The sequence below is a fragment of the Condylura cristata genome, unplaced genomic scaffold (genome assembly GCF_000260355.1).
Source record: "Condylura cristata isolate star-nosed mole 26May11 unplaced genomic scaffold, ConCri1.0 scaffold00003, whole genome shotgun sequence".
Classification (NCBI taxonomy): domain Eukaryota; kingdom Metazoa; phylum Chordata; class Mammalia; order Eulipotyphla; family Talpidae; genus Condylura; species Condylura cristata.
The window spans coordinates 15,791,660-15,807,192 of record NW_004567104.1 but is presented as its reverse complement, the minus strand read 5'-3'; the positions used below and the strand labels follow the sequence as shown (position 1 = coordinate 15,807,192).

Sequence of the window (15,533 nt, the reverse complement as noted above, 5' to 3'; positions counted from 1 at the left end):
AAATGGAAGGACATGTAATCCAAATCACTCTAGATGGGGGAAAGGTGATTTATAGGAAAGTAGCTCATGCATTACTTTGACTAGGTCAAGGCCAATTTTGGGCAAATGGAATGGGAAGGAAATAAAGCTTATAATGCCACTGATATATATTGGATTATAGAAAGTATTAGGAAAAGAGAATTGGGACATAATTTATGTTTTATCTGAAATGGGTTGTCAGCCTGAATTATCACACACGTGAGGGGGCAACAGAATAGAGTCATTTTTTTTTTAGCTTTGTTATTCAAAAGATAAGACTGCAGAAAATAGAAAAACAATTTGATGATATGTTAAGGATAAAAATGTGAAATGTGTTACAAAACATGTTGCTTATTGGTTCAGGGTGGAAGCTTGTGTTGGGAGAATTGTGAAATCATTATTCTATCATTACCATTTAGAATCACATCTATAAACCTTGTTCAGCATCTGGATGCAGGCCAGCGTCCAGGGTTTACTGAGAGGGTGTGGAGAGAGCAGAAACAGATGTAATCCACAGGAAAGTACGTTGCCGAGGTCAGATGCCTGCAGGACTGCGGTGCAGCTGTCACTTGTACACCCCTTGGGACCTCTCAGTCCTGGTCTGAGTCTGTGCACATTGGCACCCGGGAAGAAAATGTGTCAGCAGGTGTCAAATGCAATTCTTGATCATTAAGGAGTCAGGCTGGTTTCAGTTTCAAACCCTGCTTTGCCACTTACAAGTTGTGTTAAGTTGGGCAAACAAGTCTCCCCTTCAGGAAACTTGTTTTTCTCAAGTGCAAAATAGGAGCAACAAAAACATTCATTTCCTAGGGGCTTTTTGAGCGTTAGGTGAAAGCATATATCAAATAGTGAGCTTAATGCCTCACACTTCTAAGGGCTACAGCTGATACTGATATGTGATGTGCCTGACATTCATAAAGAGCTCAATTAGTGGGGTGTATCCTTGGGGACATGAAAGGTCTTGTCATTGGCAATGACCACATATAAACCCAAGACTTCTCCATGGTGATTGCCCCAAATCTTCTCTGGAAATGTCCATGTCTCAGAGATGCTGGCTCCAGACACAGAAGTGACAGACTCAGAGGTGAGGTGGTATGACCTGGGGTGGAGCTTTAGAAGTGCACAGTGGAAAGACTGGCCTTACAATTGTGCTGTGGGACTTGAAGGACTTTCAGTGTCTTTGAACTCCAGTTTCTCTCTCTTAAAGTGGGGCAAGTGATTAGACTGGTAAAACTAGTAGATTAAATCAGTGTAAATTCTGTGTGTAACCTACACAATAAGCTGAGATGCTAGTTCAACTACTGAGAGGCCCTCACACCAGACTATTTCTGCATCCTTTTTGTCCCTTCCCTCACTCTTATTTTCCTTTGGGGAAAAAGTCTTTTAAAGGGTTGTCTGCTTCCTTACCATCTGCTAAATCCTTTAATGTCATTGAACCTGATTTTGGCTTTTAACCTTGTTTTGGATAATGACCTCTCATTTCACCATTGAATTTGTAAAATTTAAAATCACAGCACTCAAAGGCCTTCCTCTTTGAACTTTGTAATGTGTGACATGATTACTCACTTACATCTAAATAACAATAGAACAATAGGTACCATTTCTTGAGAGGCTGCTGGGTGCTGCACTATGCTAGCCATTTTTGCTTTCCTGGTCAATCTCAATTTACTCCATACCCTTAGGGGACAGGAATTATGACCTCATTTTACAGAGGAGTAAAGTAAAGCACAGAGATGTTCATCAACTTGCTCCATGTAACATAAGTGTGTTTGTGTGTGGGGGGGGGGGGGGGTTGCTGGGAAGGGAAGGAGGAAGAAAAAGAGAGAGGGAGGGAGGGAGGGAAGGAGAGAAAAAGGGAGGGAGGAGGGACAGCGGGAGAGAGGGAGACCCTCCTAATCTTGCTAGCACTGATGTTCTTTGGAGCTTTATCTGTTTTTCTTAGCTCCTGTTTGTAATCTTTCTCTGCTATTGATAATCCCAAAACACTTTGTACCTTTCTTACTGGGTTGGCTTACTCTTAACTCTTGGAGTTTGTTATACAAACAAGGAGATTGAATAATCTCTTTAAGGAATTTCTTTGGCATAATATTTGTTGGGTCTAATTATTTTTTTAACAAAATTACCACCTGACAAAAAATCTTTGCTTGTGAAAGTCTGAAGACTTAACAATAAATAACAACATGAGAACAATTTCTTCCTAGCTTATTTACTTTTATATCTAATGTAGCATTGACCTTCTAAAACTGAGTTCCTTTAGGTTAACTGGTCAAAAAGTTTTCTCATAATATTGCAGGAATACAGAAAGCTGATGATGCAAAAAATGTGTATACTTTTTTTAGAAGTAGCATTTGAAAATACCATTGCTATTCTGATTAATGAGAAAGAATCCCAGCCAGGGTGTAATGTAATGCGATTTAGATAAACTCTAGGTAAGGTAATGCTCAGGAGAGACATTTGAGCAAGTTTGCACGATGCCCAGTTGTACTATAAATAAGAGGCAACGAGTGTTGTTACTTTCCTGCTGACCTTTATTTAATAGAATTCTCTCATTAGAAAAGAGCTTGCTCTAGCTTATTGTTAAAATTGTTGTTTGTTCACCTCCTTTAAAAAAGGATCAGACAAAGGTAAACACTGAGATAGATTAATAGTTTGCCTACTTAATGTTGATATAGTGCTTTCTTTTCTCTTTAATTACTTCTTTAGATCAATAATGAAGCATTATTAGATTGTTATATATATTAGGCTCACACACACACACACACACACACATGTATATTTAGCAGCAAGGGAATGATGTGTGAATTTGATGAGAAGCATGGTAGACAAAAGATCTTAAAAGTAGAGTGTGCTAAAATATAGAAGACTATCAGGTATAATGAAATTGCCTTTTCGTAAGTGAAAATAGTTGAATATACACAACTCCATATCAATTATTTGCTTAAAAGGAATCACTATGTTCTGAACAGAAGGGACTGATAGACATGTATACTTAGGTCACCTGGCATCTAACAGTCAGGGTAGCAGAGTATTGTAATACAGAATCACATAGATGAGTGTCGTATGGTACACTTGAAGTTACACATAATGCGCTTGAAATGGTATGTAATGAACACTGAAACAATAAAGATTCCCTCTATTCTGGACATAGCAGTCCCTGGTGTCTAATTTCCTTCACCGCAGCGTCCTAGATCCTGGACTCACTAGAAGTCCACACCATATGGTTCAACTTTTTACAAAATACAGCTTGTATTGATTGAAATCTTATAATGCAAGTGACACAATCCCACTTAACAAATAGAGATACAAAGCTCAGGGAAGTTAAATAATTTGCCCAAGGATATACACTGGATGGATTTCAAACTCAGGTCAATATTCTTTCTAATTCAGAATTGTGTGTCGATTAAAAAAAAAGAAAAAGTTAACCTCTTCATGACATTTGTAGATATAAGGGAAAAATAGAAAAATTATGTATGTGTAAAAATTACATGATAAATAAGTGGCAAAAAGTGAAACCCACTGACATCTGGAAGCCTGGAGAGATCGCTTTAGAAGAACAAGGAATCGAAAAGGAAAATGAGAAAGGAAAGAGAGAAGGACTTACAGGAAGGACCACTGGAGATTTTGTATGTGTCTGAGGGAAATGAAAGGAGAGAGACATTTCCTTGATGTTTGGGATGTAAAGAACAGAGACATGATGATGGCATAAGTATGTTGAGGGGCAGAAGTATAATTCAGTTTAATGCAGACTGAGAGAAGTTAGATAAGGGTAAAGAGTAGGCTGGAAACTTACCTGGGCACCATAAGTTGGAGGATCTTATGTTCAGTGGTGGCAGACTTGATTATCATACCCTATCAAGTGAGAGCCACCAAAGTACTATAAGTTTCATGAACTCATTAGGATCATCTATGTAGAAGTAAATGGGTGAGTACAGATCAGAATATTTTTTTCCAAAAGAAATTGATCCATTCAACATGTTTGTTAATTTTTCAAGTCCTATCTAAAAAAATTTGTATGTATAAAAATTATATGATAAACAAGTAGCAAAAAGTGAAATCCAGGCCACATTGAGAATTAATATATATATATATAAACTGTCGGTAATTTTTATGCAGGTTGTGTAAAGATTGCACTTGGAAATAATCAGACTAGAGACAAGGAGGTGTCTAGCAATAGCAAAGGTGAGAATAAATGAGCATTACTTGATAGTGAGGGATAATGGCACAAATACAAAAGAAATTTTAAAGAAAGGATCAATAGACTGAGTCTATAGTTAGAGGAGGATTCAAAGACAATTGTTGGATTAAAACCTGGGAAATCAGTAACACAATGAATAGAAACCTAAGGAAGAGTGATTTTATTAGCTCTAACATGAGTTTATTTTTGATAGAGGTTAGGGAGAAAGGGGAGGACACTGTACCTAGTAGAGGAAGCTATACGTACATACACAGCATAGGCTGCACAGAAACTTCTAGTCTCTGTTGCTTTCATGTTTGTTATTTTTGTTCACTTTCATGATATTATTTAGCATCTTACTCCTCTTTAGAGAAGCTTTCCCTGACATCCTTGACTACATTAATGATTCCAATTAAATAATCTCTTTGTTACATTTTTAATTTGTGTACTGATTTGTGAGACTATTTGGTTAATGTCTTTCTCATCCAGGAGAGATAACTCCATGACTGGGGAAAGGAGTGAGCTCTGATTTTGCTTAGCATTGAAACCCTAACATTATTTATGATGCTTAGTCCATAGTAGATGTTCAATAAATATTTGTTGTATCATGAATTAATAATTGAAAAAAAAAGACATAAAAGAGGACTGACAGGTTAAAGATTAACAGAATGGAGAATGGAGTTTTTTTTTTAAAAATCATCTAAATACCTGAGCACATTCATGGGCAGAGGGTAAGAATAGCCTTGTAAACAAATTAGACACCATTTGAAATCAAGGCAGATTTTCATATTGTTATGTCAATCAGAGCATATGTTCTATTTTCTTTAGAGCATACTTTTTTTTTAGAATTCCAGTTCAGCAGACACTAAAGCCACCATGAAGAGACAGACCTCAAAGATTGAGAAGCAGGTTGCTATAGACATTCTCTAGCCAGTTTTCTCTGTACTAGGACTAATGTCTTTTTTATAACTATAGTTCTTTCTTTCTTTTCTTTTTTTTTTTGTAAGATTTATTTGTTCATGCATATAAAACTAGGGTACAGGCCAGAGCTGTAGAGGCAGTTGAGAGGATTCACCAGAGACAGAGTGGGGAGTATAACAAGCAGATTGACAAAGTACACTGCTGAGGGAGCAAAGGGTGGGTCAGGACAGGTCTTTTGAGCTGTGTGGATCACCTCCAGGCCACCAGGGATTTAACTTGCACTAAAGTGGCCATGGCTAGCTTGCAGTGTTGTGCTTTAACCCTCTCTGCCACCAGAGAGGGCCCTTAGATCCACAATTCTTTCTTAGATTTGGTAACATACTACCACAGTTCTCCTTCTTTAAATACAAACTTTATTTACCTCCCAACTTTTCTTTTGAGTCATTCCAATAGAGATTTGAGCTCTGTTCTATTCAACAGGTTTTTTAAAGCAAAATGTTACCTTGAGTTGTTTATACAAGACCATCTCATGGCTGTTCCCAAGTACCATATATAATTAAATAAAATACCTAGGAAATGATGTTAAGTGAGTTGTTGCTTATCCTCACAGAGAAGAAAAGATCGAATCAATCTGTTAGAACTTTCCTTCTAAATTTAGGTATTATTTTCTTGTGGATGTCAGGTTGTTGAGATTTTATCTCTCTATTTTTCACTTAAATATATAAGATGATGAAGGGCCCTCCTTGGTGGTGCAGCAGATTAAAGCACAGCAGTAAGAAGCTACATCCTCTGCAGCATGAATTTGATCCCCCGCCCTGGAGGTGACCCACATGGTAAAGATGACCTCTCCTGACTCCCCAGCTGCTCCCCTCAGTAGTCAATCTGTTCTGTTTCCCACTCTGTCTCTGGAGAATCCTCTCACCGCCCCTGAACCTCTGGCCTGTACCCCAGTTCTGTATGCATAAATAAAGAAATCTTTAAGAAATATATATATATAAAAGAAAATGAAAAGAGTTCAAACAATCAATGATTTCAGATTTACTACAAAAACACAGTTCCTCTGAGGAAATTATTCAGTTTGATGGAGTTACACACTCATATGGTTAGAAACTTTTAGATGTTTATACAAAACCATGTTCAGGACATTTAAAAATCATCCTCTGGACAGATTTACTAACTGCCTTTCTTTCTCTCTTATACCTATCCAGAGTGATCTACTAGGTCTGATGCAAAGCAAGAAAGAATGTAAAATTGGCATTTGAATTGCTGACTGACTGACTGACTTTTTAAAAAACCTTTTGAAGCGTTTTCTTTCAAAGATATTTTACCTTTATGGAGAAGAGTTATAGATAGGAGTTTGACCTTTACCAGATTCCCAGTGAAAAATTTAATAATAATAAAATAAAGAACTGTAAGAGTCTGACAGCCAAACTCATGCTTCACAAAGTCCTGAACTCCGTCATAGTGGAATTTCCCAGACACATTAATGTAGTAAAGGCTGTATTTTTGACAGAGTTCCAAATTGTATCCTTGTTTGTAGGAGGATTCATACAAAATGGTTTAGTAAGTCATTTTCAACTACAGAAATTATTGTGAAAAAACATGATTTTATGAATAAGCAGGAACTATCCCAACTCAGAGCCTCTCTTCCCTTCTTCTCCCATAAGTTCCCTGTCTATACTTTCATGTGCAGAGGGAATTCAATGGAATTAAGATTTGTGTGCAGATCCTAAATCTCCAGCCAAGCAGCCTGGTAAATAAAGATAAGACATTTACCTAACTTCCTAATCTGACTTTACCTTGGGGAGTAGGAAGAAGAGGAGTGTATATTAATCAAAAGGTGATTAAAAATAAATGTCATATATATTTAATACAGTTCTGCTCTCCTGAGAATTATGAAGACATAGTCTGTTCTCAAAAAGTTTGTAACCTAATTAGCTGGGCTAAAAATTAAGATTTGAAAGTTAGATACATATTTTGCTACTTTCTTAACTACTCTTTTTTACTCACTGAGTGAATTTGTTGAAAGCTGAAAATGAGTCCCCATGTCCAGAATTTTCTGGAGTTTTCACATTCGGGGAAACACCAAGGTGACAAGGAACCTGCGTGTGAGACTCATCTGACCTTTTCCCTATTTAGTGCAAATGCTGGTAAAAGTAAACCACAGCCTTCCTGTCTTGTAATATAAACATCTTCTCTTTCCCAAGAAGCCAGCAGGACTTGACATTTTGACAGCTGACTTATTCCCTCCCCTCCCCCTGAACTGAAATTCTCATCCAGGCTTATCTGTCACCCTAGCTTTGATGAGAAGGGGGTTTAGGTGTTTGCTGTATGAGGCTGTCACACTCAAGTCAGCTTCAAATGGAAAGCTCCACCACATTCTTGAGAAAGATGGGGTAGTGGCTATGTGCAGACAGTAGAGAGGAAGGAATGGGCTAGACTGTCAAAAAAGCATTTGAATTGGGCCTGCAAATGTAATGAGAAGAGGTGCATGAGAGATGAGTAAATACAAAGCAGTCTTAAAGCTTTATTATTATAAAATATTGCCATAAAGTACCTTATTTTGCAGGTGTGTGATTTGTCCATTTGGTCATTACCTTCCTTAAGTCGAATTGGGCACTAAAAAATTTGAGGTAGACATCATTGACTCATTCCTTCCAGAAGTGCTTATTGAGCATTAATTACCACCAAGAACTCTGCTGGGCACTGGAAATATCTTGATAATGACCCAGCCCTTAACCTCCAGGGATACACAATTTTATTGGGGCGAAGGGGAGAAGATAAGTGAACATAGATCAAAGCAAAGTATAAGAAGGGTTATGGTAGAGCTATCTGTAGAGAATTATTAGAGCAAAAAGGAGCAATTTCTTATGTCAATTTAAAAAGCCAGTCTTGAAAATTTGTGCTATTTTTATGACAATTGCAAATCCCTATTTTTGGAGAGGGGTATTATTGCTGGGGTTTGTGACACTTAAACAGATGGATTTGAGATATGACAAAATATTAAAGGAATACCCCTACAAATACAATCATTTAATGATAGAAGCTAACTTTCAAGCATTTAAAATTTGAGAAGTTGCTTAGTATTAAGGTAAAGTTCAGAATGGATTGAAGAAAAGTTAACCTATGTACTAGATTAGTATTTGAGAGTTTCCCACTGATTTAATTGAAGGCACTATTTTATGGAACATTTAAGAGAAATTGAATTTCAAGGCATTAAGAAATTAGTACTGTTAAATCTAGAATAATTGATGATGCTAATTGCCAATTTCATGCATGTCTAGCACTGAAGTCATATTGTATGATCATGCATTCATCTGTCTAGTGTTACTAGTAATTCACCTATGCAGACAAAGATAAAGACAGGAAATACCAAAAGTGGAGCTTGGCTAGGTGGAGGGAAAGCACAGTTCAAGCTCTTTTAGCATTAATCTGTGTAATTGGGTTCTATATCTCAGAAAAGCAGGCATTTTTTTTTTCCAGGATTGCCTTTTTCATTTGAAGTCTAATAGAAAATGATCAACTGTTATACATTTTGGGAAATTCTGTTTCTGGTGCTGGGCAGATACTCAAACACCTCAACTCATATATAGATAGATAGATAGATGCTGAAGTGATTTTTAAATTATTTCTACTGAATGAATTTAGAGACATGCAATACTAATAAATAAAATATAAAGGAAGAAATTTAAATAAAGCCTCAGTGTCATACATATATATATATATATGTATGTATGTATATATACATATTTTATAGATATAATGTTTTTTAAAGTTTCACTTAACTATATCTAAAGTGACCATAGGTAATATATAGCATATAAATTATGCTAGGCACAGTGCTAAAAGTTGTGCATAGATGATTTCATTTAATGTTTCCACCCAGATGAGTGAAAGACTAATATTATTTACACTTCTGCAAAGCTAAACAACTGGCAATAAACAGAACTGGGATTCAAAACGAGGTCTTCAGGGTTGTGAAGCTGGTGTTTCAATATTTCATTATACTCTATGTCTAAAGAATGAGGTTCTCTCAATGACTAAATAGCATTCATTTAAATTTCACAGATACATAAATCTATTGTTTGCTTAAGCAAGGAATGCACAAAAGTACCCATATTATTTATAGAGCAAGAAAAGTTCTTCTTCAGAGTATTCCTTTCAAAAAATTCCCCTCAACAGCAGGGCAGCTTTGGTCACGAGACACATTAAAGGTAGTTAATCCGACATTCTATTTGTTAAGACTTGAAGGGACAAGTATACTTTGATAACTTAATCATTTTTTTTTTTACTTTGAGATATCTGATTAACTTCTCTGCAACTTAGTTTTCTCATATGCTCAATGGAAAATTTGCTTGCTCAGGCAAGCTATAAATATTAGGAGACAATACCATGAGAAAACGATTACTTTTTAAAGCAATTTCTTTGTACCAATTGCCCCACAGAGACAGTGACATACACTGTCCTATTTAATTTTCAATCCATGGAGGCAGGTATCACTGTCACTACTTACCAATGAGGAAACTGTGGCTCAAACAAGATTTTTAAAATCTGCCCACTGTCACATAGCTGTGAGGAAGAGAAGGTGAGATTTAGACCTTGTCTGTCTATTCCTAAAGCCTATATGGCACTCATATGCTAGTATCTGATATCACATTAATTCTCTAGATTGTAGAACATTCTAGAAATATTGGTCATTGGCAATATACCCAGTTTTGACAATATGATTATTTGATTATCCATAATTATTTGAAGTTATATACCTGTGAGTGGTAGAGCTGAATTATTTGAATTATTTAATTATTTGAAGTTATATACCTGTGAGTGGTCATTGCTGACCACTGAAACTGATTATGTTGATTTTCGGTTTGGCTTTATCATCCCTCTGCTTTATCATCCCCAGGAAGAGCAGACAAAATATAGGGCATGTCTATGTCCACAGTCATTTGTATAGATCTGAGAAGATGTCTTTTTGGAATAGAACTCATCTTTTGGATAAGCTCAAATTCAAGCAAATTGAATTTTTATTTAATTTGACATAGATTGGAATCAGTGATGTGAATTTTTCCCCTCTAGTGTAGGGAAGAAAATGAATATCATCTTGACAAATTCCGTTGACTTTTTTGAAAGTGTTTTGTATATTTCTCTTTGAAAAGAGCAACAGGGCATTATGATACAGAGCTTTGACCCTGAGGTTGAAAAACACATGCCTGTTTTAATGGGAAAAAACATTCAGTTCCTACATTCAGGAGTTTATTCATTTATTTGTCACTTGATGCTATGTATACTTCAGGTATTATTTTGGGAAATTCTGCTTCTAGTGCTGGGCAGATGCATAAACACCTCAACTCTTATATATATATTTTGATGCTGAAGTCCCTGCTTTCATAGAGTTTACATTTTAAGGGCCAGAGATAGACAATAATAACTCTGCTTCTGGTGCTGAGCAGATGCTCAAACACCTCAACTCTTTATATAGATAGATAGATAGATAGATAGATAGATGCTTTCATAGAGTTTACATTTTAAGGGACAGAGATAAACCATAAAAACTCAACCTATATTATGTTAGGGGATATTTGATAGGCTGTGGAATAAAATAAAACATAACTGGGATTAGAACATGTGCAAAGGGTGTGATTGGAAAGATGATTTTCAGAGAAGTCTTTTCTGATAAAGTGACATTTGACAGAGATCTGAAGAAACTGAGAAATGGAGTCTTATGAAGAAATGTCTAGGTAGCAGGCACAGCAAAGCAGAGGCCCAGGGGTTTGATATGTATGGCAGGTTGGAGGAACAACCAGCAGATCAATGTGGCTGAGGAATACAAAAGGAGAGTGCCCACAGGAGAGGTCAGGGTGGAACCCAGGGGTCATCATATCTGGCCTGTAACCACACCAAGGACTTGGCTTTTAGTGCAGTTAGACAGGAAGATGTTGGAGAGTTCGGAGCAGAAGATACAACTTTAACTGCAGTTTTGAAAGGATCATTGGTCTTGGGTTCAGAATAAAATATGTGCATGGGAGAAGGGGGAAGCAGAACAATGGTGAGAATAGAGTGTATGGTTGCTTGCTCAGTGTGGTAGTAAAGGGAACAATAAGTGTTTTTGCTCAGTGTGGTTTGATAGTAGAGGCAATTGGATTTTCTCTGATGTGTGAAGGGAAGAGAGGATTTAAAGAATAGTCTAAGATCTTCCCTCTGCTGAAGCATAAGAGTGAAGATTCCGTCAACATATATGGGAGAAACAGGAGAATATTTTTGGGTAGAAATTAGAAATTTGATGTTGCATATACTAAGCATGACGAGCCTATAACACATTTATCTGAAAATATGATGTGGGTAGATAGAGATGTAAATAGGGAGTTTTGGGGGGAACATTAGGTTAGGGGTTAGAATCTGTCTGTGTGAAAATGGTTCTTAAGGTTCTGAGACTAAATTGGACACAATTGGGAAGTAAGTTTATATAAAGAAGAGATTTATAGTTGAGTCATGCTATACTCTGATGTTTAATATGTTCTGATCTAATGAGGAGTCAGCAAAAGAGACTGAAAAATCTATCTATAATATAAGGAGATTTTTACACACACACACACACACACACACACACAACACATATACACAATCTCCTTTTAAAGAAACCTGAGTTAAGAGGTAGGAGCGAGTATCAAAGAAGTGATGATTCTGAACTTTTCATTTTGCCAAGGAGCCCAAGGAGAAGCAGCTGTGACAGAGAAATGGCAGCGCTGCTCAGTCCTGCCTGGACTAAACAATGACCATTGACTTTAGGGTAAATATATGGTGGGTAACATGAGCTGTGATCATGGAAAAAACTGGCAACATAGCTGGAAATTGAGATATAAATCAACATTTAAGATGTCAATCTTCTTGTGACTATTAATGCATAATATAGGATCTTTGAAAAATGTCAGCAAATGAAAAAAAAATGTAACAAATGAAATAAATGGGTGCAGAGTGCCAGTGTTCCTGCTCTAAGATAGTAACTGCTAACATCTTGTTGTACTTAGAAATTTCTAGTTTTTTCCCTATACACATATATTTTAATTAGGATTATTTTTTACACACATTGCCATAGTCTGATTTTTTAATTTGATTTAACAGCAGTAATATTTTTGGAAGATGCAGTTTTTATCATATTTTGATGAGAGGAGAGAGATAATCAAAGAAAAGATTGTATTGGTTTGAGAAATATCTGATACAGTATCTATCAATAAAGTGAGCAGGTGTGTGTATGTGTATGTGTGTGTGTGCACATGTATGAGAGAGTCAGAGAACAAGGGCAACTCTGGACTTGGTGACTTGTGTCCTGATGGCTGATATGATGGCTGTGCTACCCGTAAGGATTGAAAAGCAAAGACTAATATTTGCTTTATGTCAGAGTGGATTCTAGACTTGCTTTTTCTATAGCTGGAGAATTGTTTTTCATTATTAAATGTAGCAGAAAAAGGAAGATAAGTAGAAATGATTTTGCTTGATGTCAATCAACATAAACAAGTTATGAAATTAATTTGTGAGAGAGTAGGTTATTTTGACTAAATAATTTGGATTGACTTTCCCTATAACTTACAGAGAAAAACTTACCCATACCTGCCTGGTATGTTTTAATACTACGGGGTTCCAGTCTAGGAAAACATACCTTCAAGATTTAATATAGGAAGTTGTTTTCAATAATCTGAAAATGTTAAGACATTTTGGTTTATCAATAAAGTGTGAAAATCACCGCAGCAAGATAATTTTGTCTGTCAATACTTTTTATAGTAAGGGATGGTTTCTAAAATAAATGGTTGGTACAATTAGAATGAGAAGATAGAGGTGAGACAGGAGACAGTGAAAGTTCTTTTCAAATGAATGAAAATAATATAATCAGTAATCAGTTGTAAACTTCTGACAGCAGCAAGAAAAGTATTTGTGTGAACTGTGAGCTGCTTCTTCCTATAATAAATTCTCCACTAATAGGTGCAATTGGTTAGAGAACAGGTCTTCACAAGGTCAAGGTCACACACTTCACTGGACATATAGAGTCAGAAAACTGTCATAGCAATCAATTGCACTAGAGTGCTATAATCGACTTATGGACATGTGTTCTTGGCCACACAAAGACTATCCATGGAGTTTGGCAGGTTCGGAAATATTCATTACCCCATTAGGAGGGTAGAGGTAAACTTTAAGCAGAGATGCCATTCACCACAAGGCAATGATTTCAACTGTGAAAGTGGCAGGGTATACAGAGGAGCTAATAAAAGTACAAACTTAGTATCATCAGAGAAGAGGAAAAGCCCTATGTAGCCTTAATTCTGGTGTTCCGCTGAAAGCAAACACGCTCTAATTGCCTTTCACTTTTATTTCCAGTTAATACTATATGAATATGGATGTTTTAGATGCAGTTAGAGATGTAATAACATTCTTTTATAAATAGATCATGACTGTGTATCTTTGCCATTCATTATAACCAATCAAGGTGTCAAACGATCGGTTTTTCAAAATCTAAAGCAATATCTTTACATCTTGGGGTTTGTGAAGTCCATTACAGGAATAACACAGCAGCACAGAGAATTTCTCTAACTATGTTCTTTCACTTCACATTGAGGGTCACATGCAATGACAAATATTGGAATTTGCACCACAGAATAAATTGAAAAAATATTGGTTTCTAATCACTGCATTTTTGCTTTAAAAATCTCAGCCTGTGATTTCCTGACATTTCCCATTCTGATTGAGCTATATGGATTCCACAATAAAGTACAAAGCAGTGTAAGTTTCTCTGCAAATCCACTCATTATCCACTGGACTTTGGAACCCAACAGTCTCTCTCATCTTTCAGGGGGAATTATGCTTTTATTCTGTTCATTAGAAAAGAAAGAAAGAAAGAAAAAGAACCAGGTAAAATGTCAAATCCATAGTCCCTAACAAATCACCATTTCCATCTGCAGCCCCAGCAGTTGTTTCAAAGCAAGAGCAGGGACAGAGAAAAAGCCCCTTCTTTTAGTCTAAAACTCTGGCTTTGCTTTAGCAAAATCACTTATACAGACAGTGTGGATCAGCTTTTCAATATGCAAAATGGAAGAAGGTACCTCCAATTTTCTTTTATGGTAGATTAAATTCAAAGAGTTATTTATTAGGGGAATCCACTGTAATCTTCCAACTTCCCCCTTTAAAAACGGACTCTGGCTATCAGAGTACATTGACCATGGGAATAACATATTTATCTAACAGGTTTCAAGTCTTAAGTAGAGCTTTTTCTTCTTTATTTTTCTTGGACCTTCACGCCTCCCACCCACCAAAGTCTTCACTCAACCCTACCAATAGCCTCGCTGACACCACAGAATATAAGCAAACTGTTTTCTCCATGACCTCTAAGCATTCTACTCCACAGAAAAGCAACGTGGAATGCACACTCAGCAGCCTACGAACCCGGAGCCAGTTTGTCCTCGAGGCATTTCTGCCATAAAACATAATACTATCTGTTATGTAGTTTTGCTCTAAGCAGATCCCATTTCCCACTCCCCTCTCCCATTCCTGTTTCTCACTCCGCACCTGGCTGCAATTCACAACCCACAAGGCACAGAGCAAACAAAAAGCACGGCACAGCAACAGATTCCTTTGTTTTACATGCAAATCCTACCTCCGGTAGTTGTCACATCTTCCTCAAAAGCCACGCTTAATTTTTAATGACAGCGATCCAGTGCAGTCCTCCAAATAGCCACCGGTAATCATCCTTACCTCTCGCGCCTAAAGCCTTTCTGGACCATTAATGTCACAAACCCTTGCTAACTCATAGCTTTAATACTCCCAGCTCAAAATGTCTGAAAGAGTTTGGAAGGACAATAGGAGTGACAGGAACGCTAGACAGCCATGCTTGAAATTAGTTAGCTGAAGCTCCGTTAAAGCTGCTTCATACTGTTTTTAAAGCGTGCAGGAGGTAGGATTTATTAGCCTATGATAGGCATGCTGTTTCTGTTTTTATTAAATACTGTAATAGGCTGTCTGTTAGCAATGCTGTGATAGGTCCAACATCACTTCCCCACTGCTTTCGAATTCTCATTTTCAAAAAGGAAAAGAGAACTCAGACTTCCTTAGGAGAGGGACTGACACCACCCTGCCTATAGATCCGGTTTCCAAATCCTCTTTAGCCACAGGAGAAAGAAAATCATTTGCAGAGAGGTCTTTTTCACATGGAAAGTGAAGTTGAGAATAAACATCGCAGGATTCCCTCTTCTCTCACTCTCAGCAAGGGACTCCTGCTCTTTCCAGTTATAAAATAGCATTCTTTAGAATTAGGTAGGAGAATCAATCCTATAGAAAATGTTGTTTTCATCACTGAGGTAAGATTCAGGGTAAAAATGTTTACAAAATCTCACACTATGTATCACCCAGGCTGAATGCAGTCATAAGCACATACATG

General features: G+C 36.8%; 1 protein-coding gene across 1 annotated transcript in view; it reads right to left on the bottom strand.

The window, feature by feature from the left end:
• KCNMB2 (potassium channel subfamily M regulatory beta subunit 2) overlaps positions 1-15,169 on the bottom strand; it is a 243,736-nt gene extending 228,567 nt beyond the window's left edge. Inside the window, exon 1 of the mRNA XM_004674980.2 lies at positions 14,754-15,169. The gene's annotated coding sequence lies outside the window, so the exon portion shown is untranslated. The remainder of the gene's footprint in view (positions 1-14,753) is intronic.
• Positions 15,170-15,533: the final 364 nt, after the last annotated feature.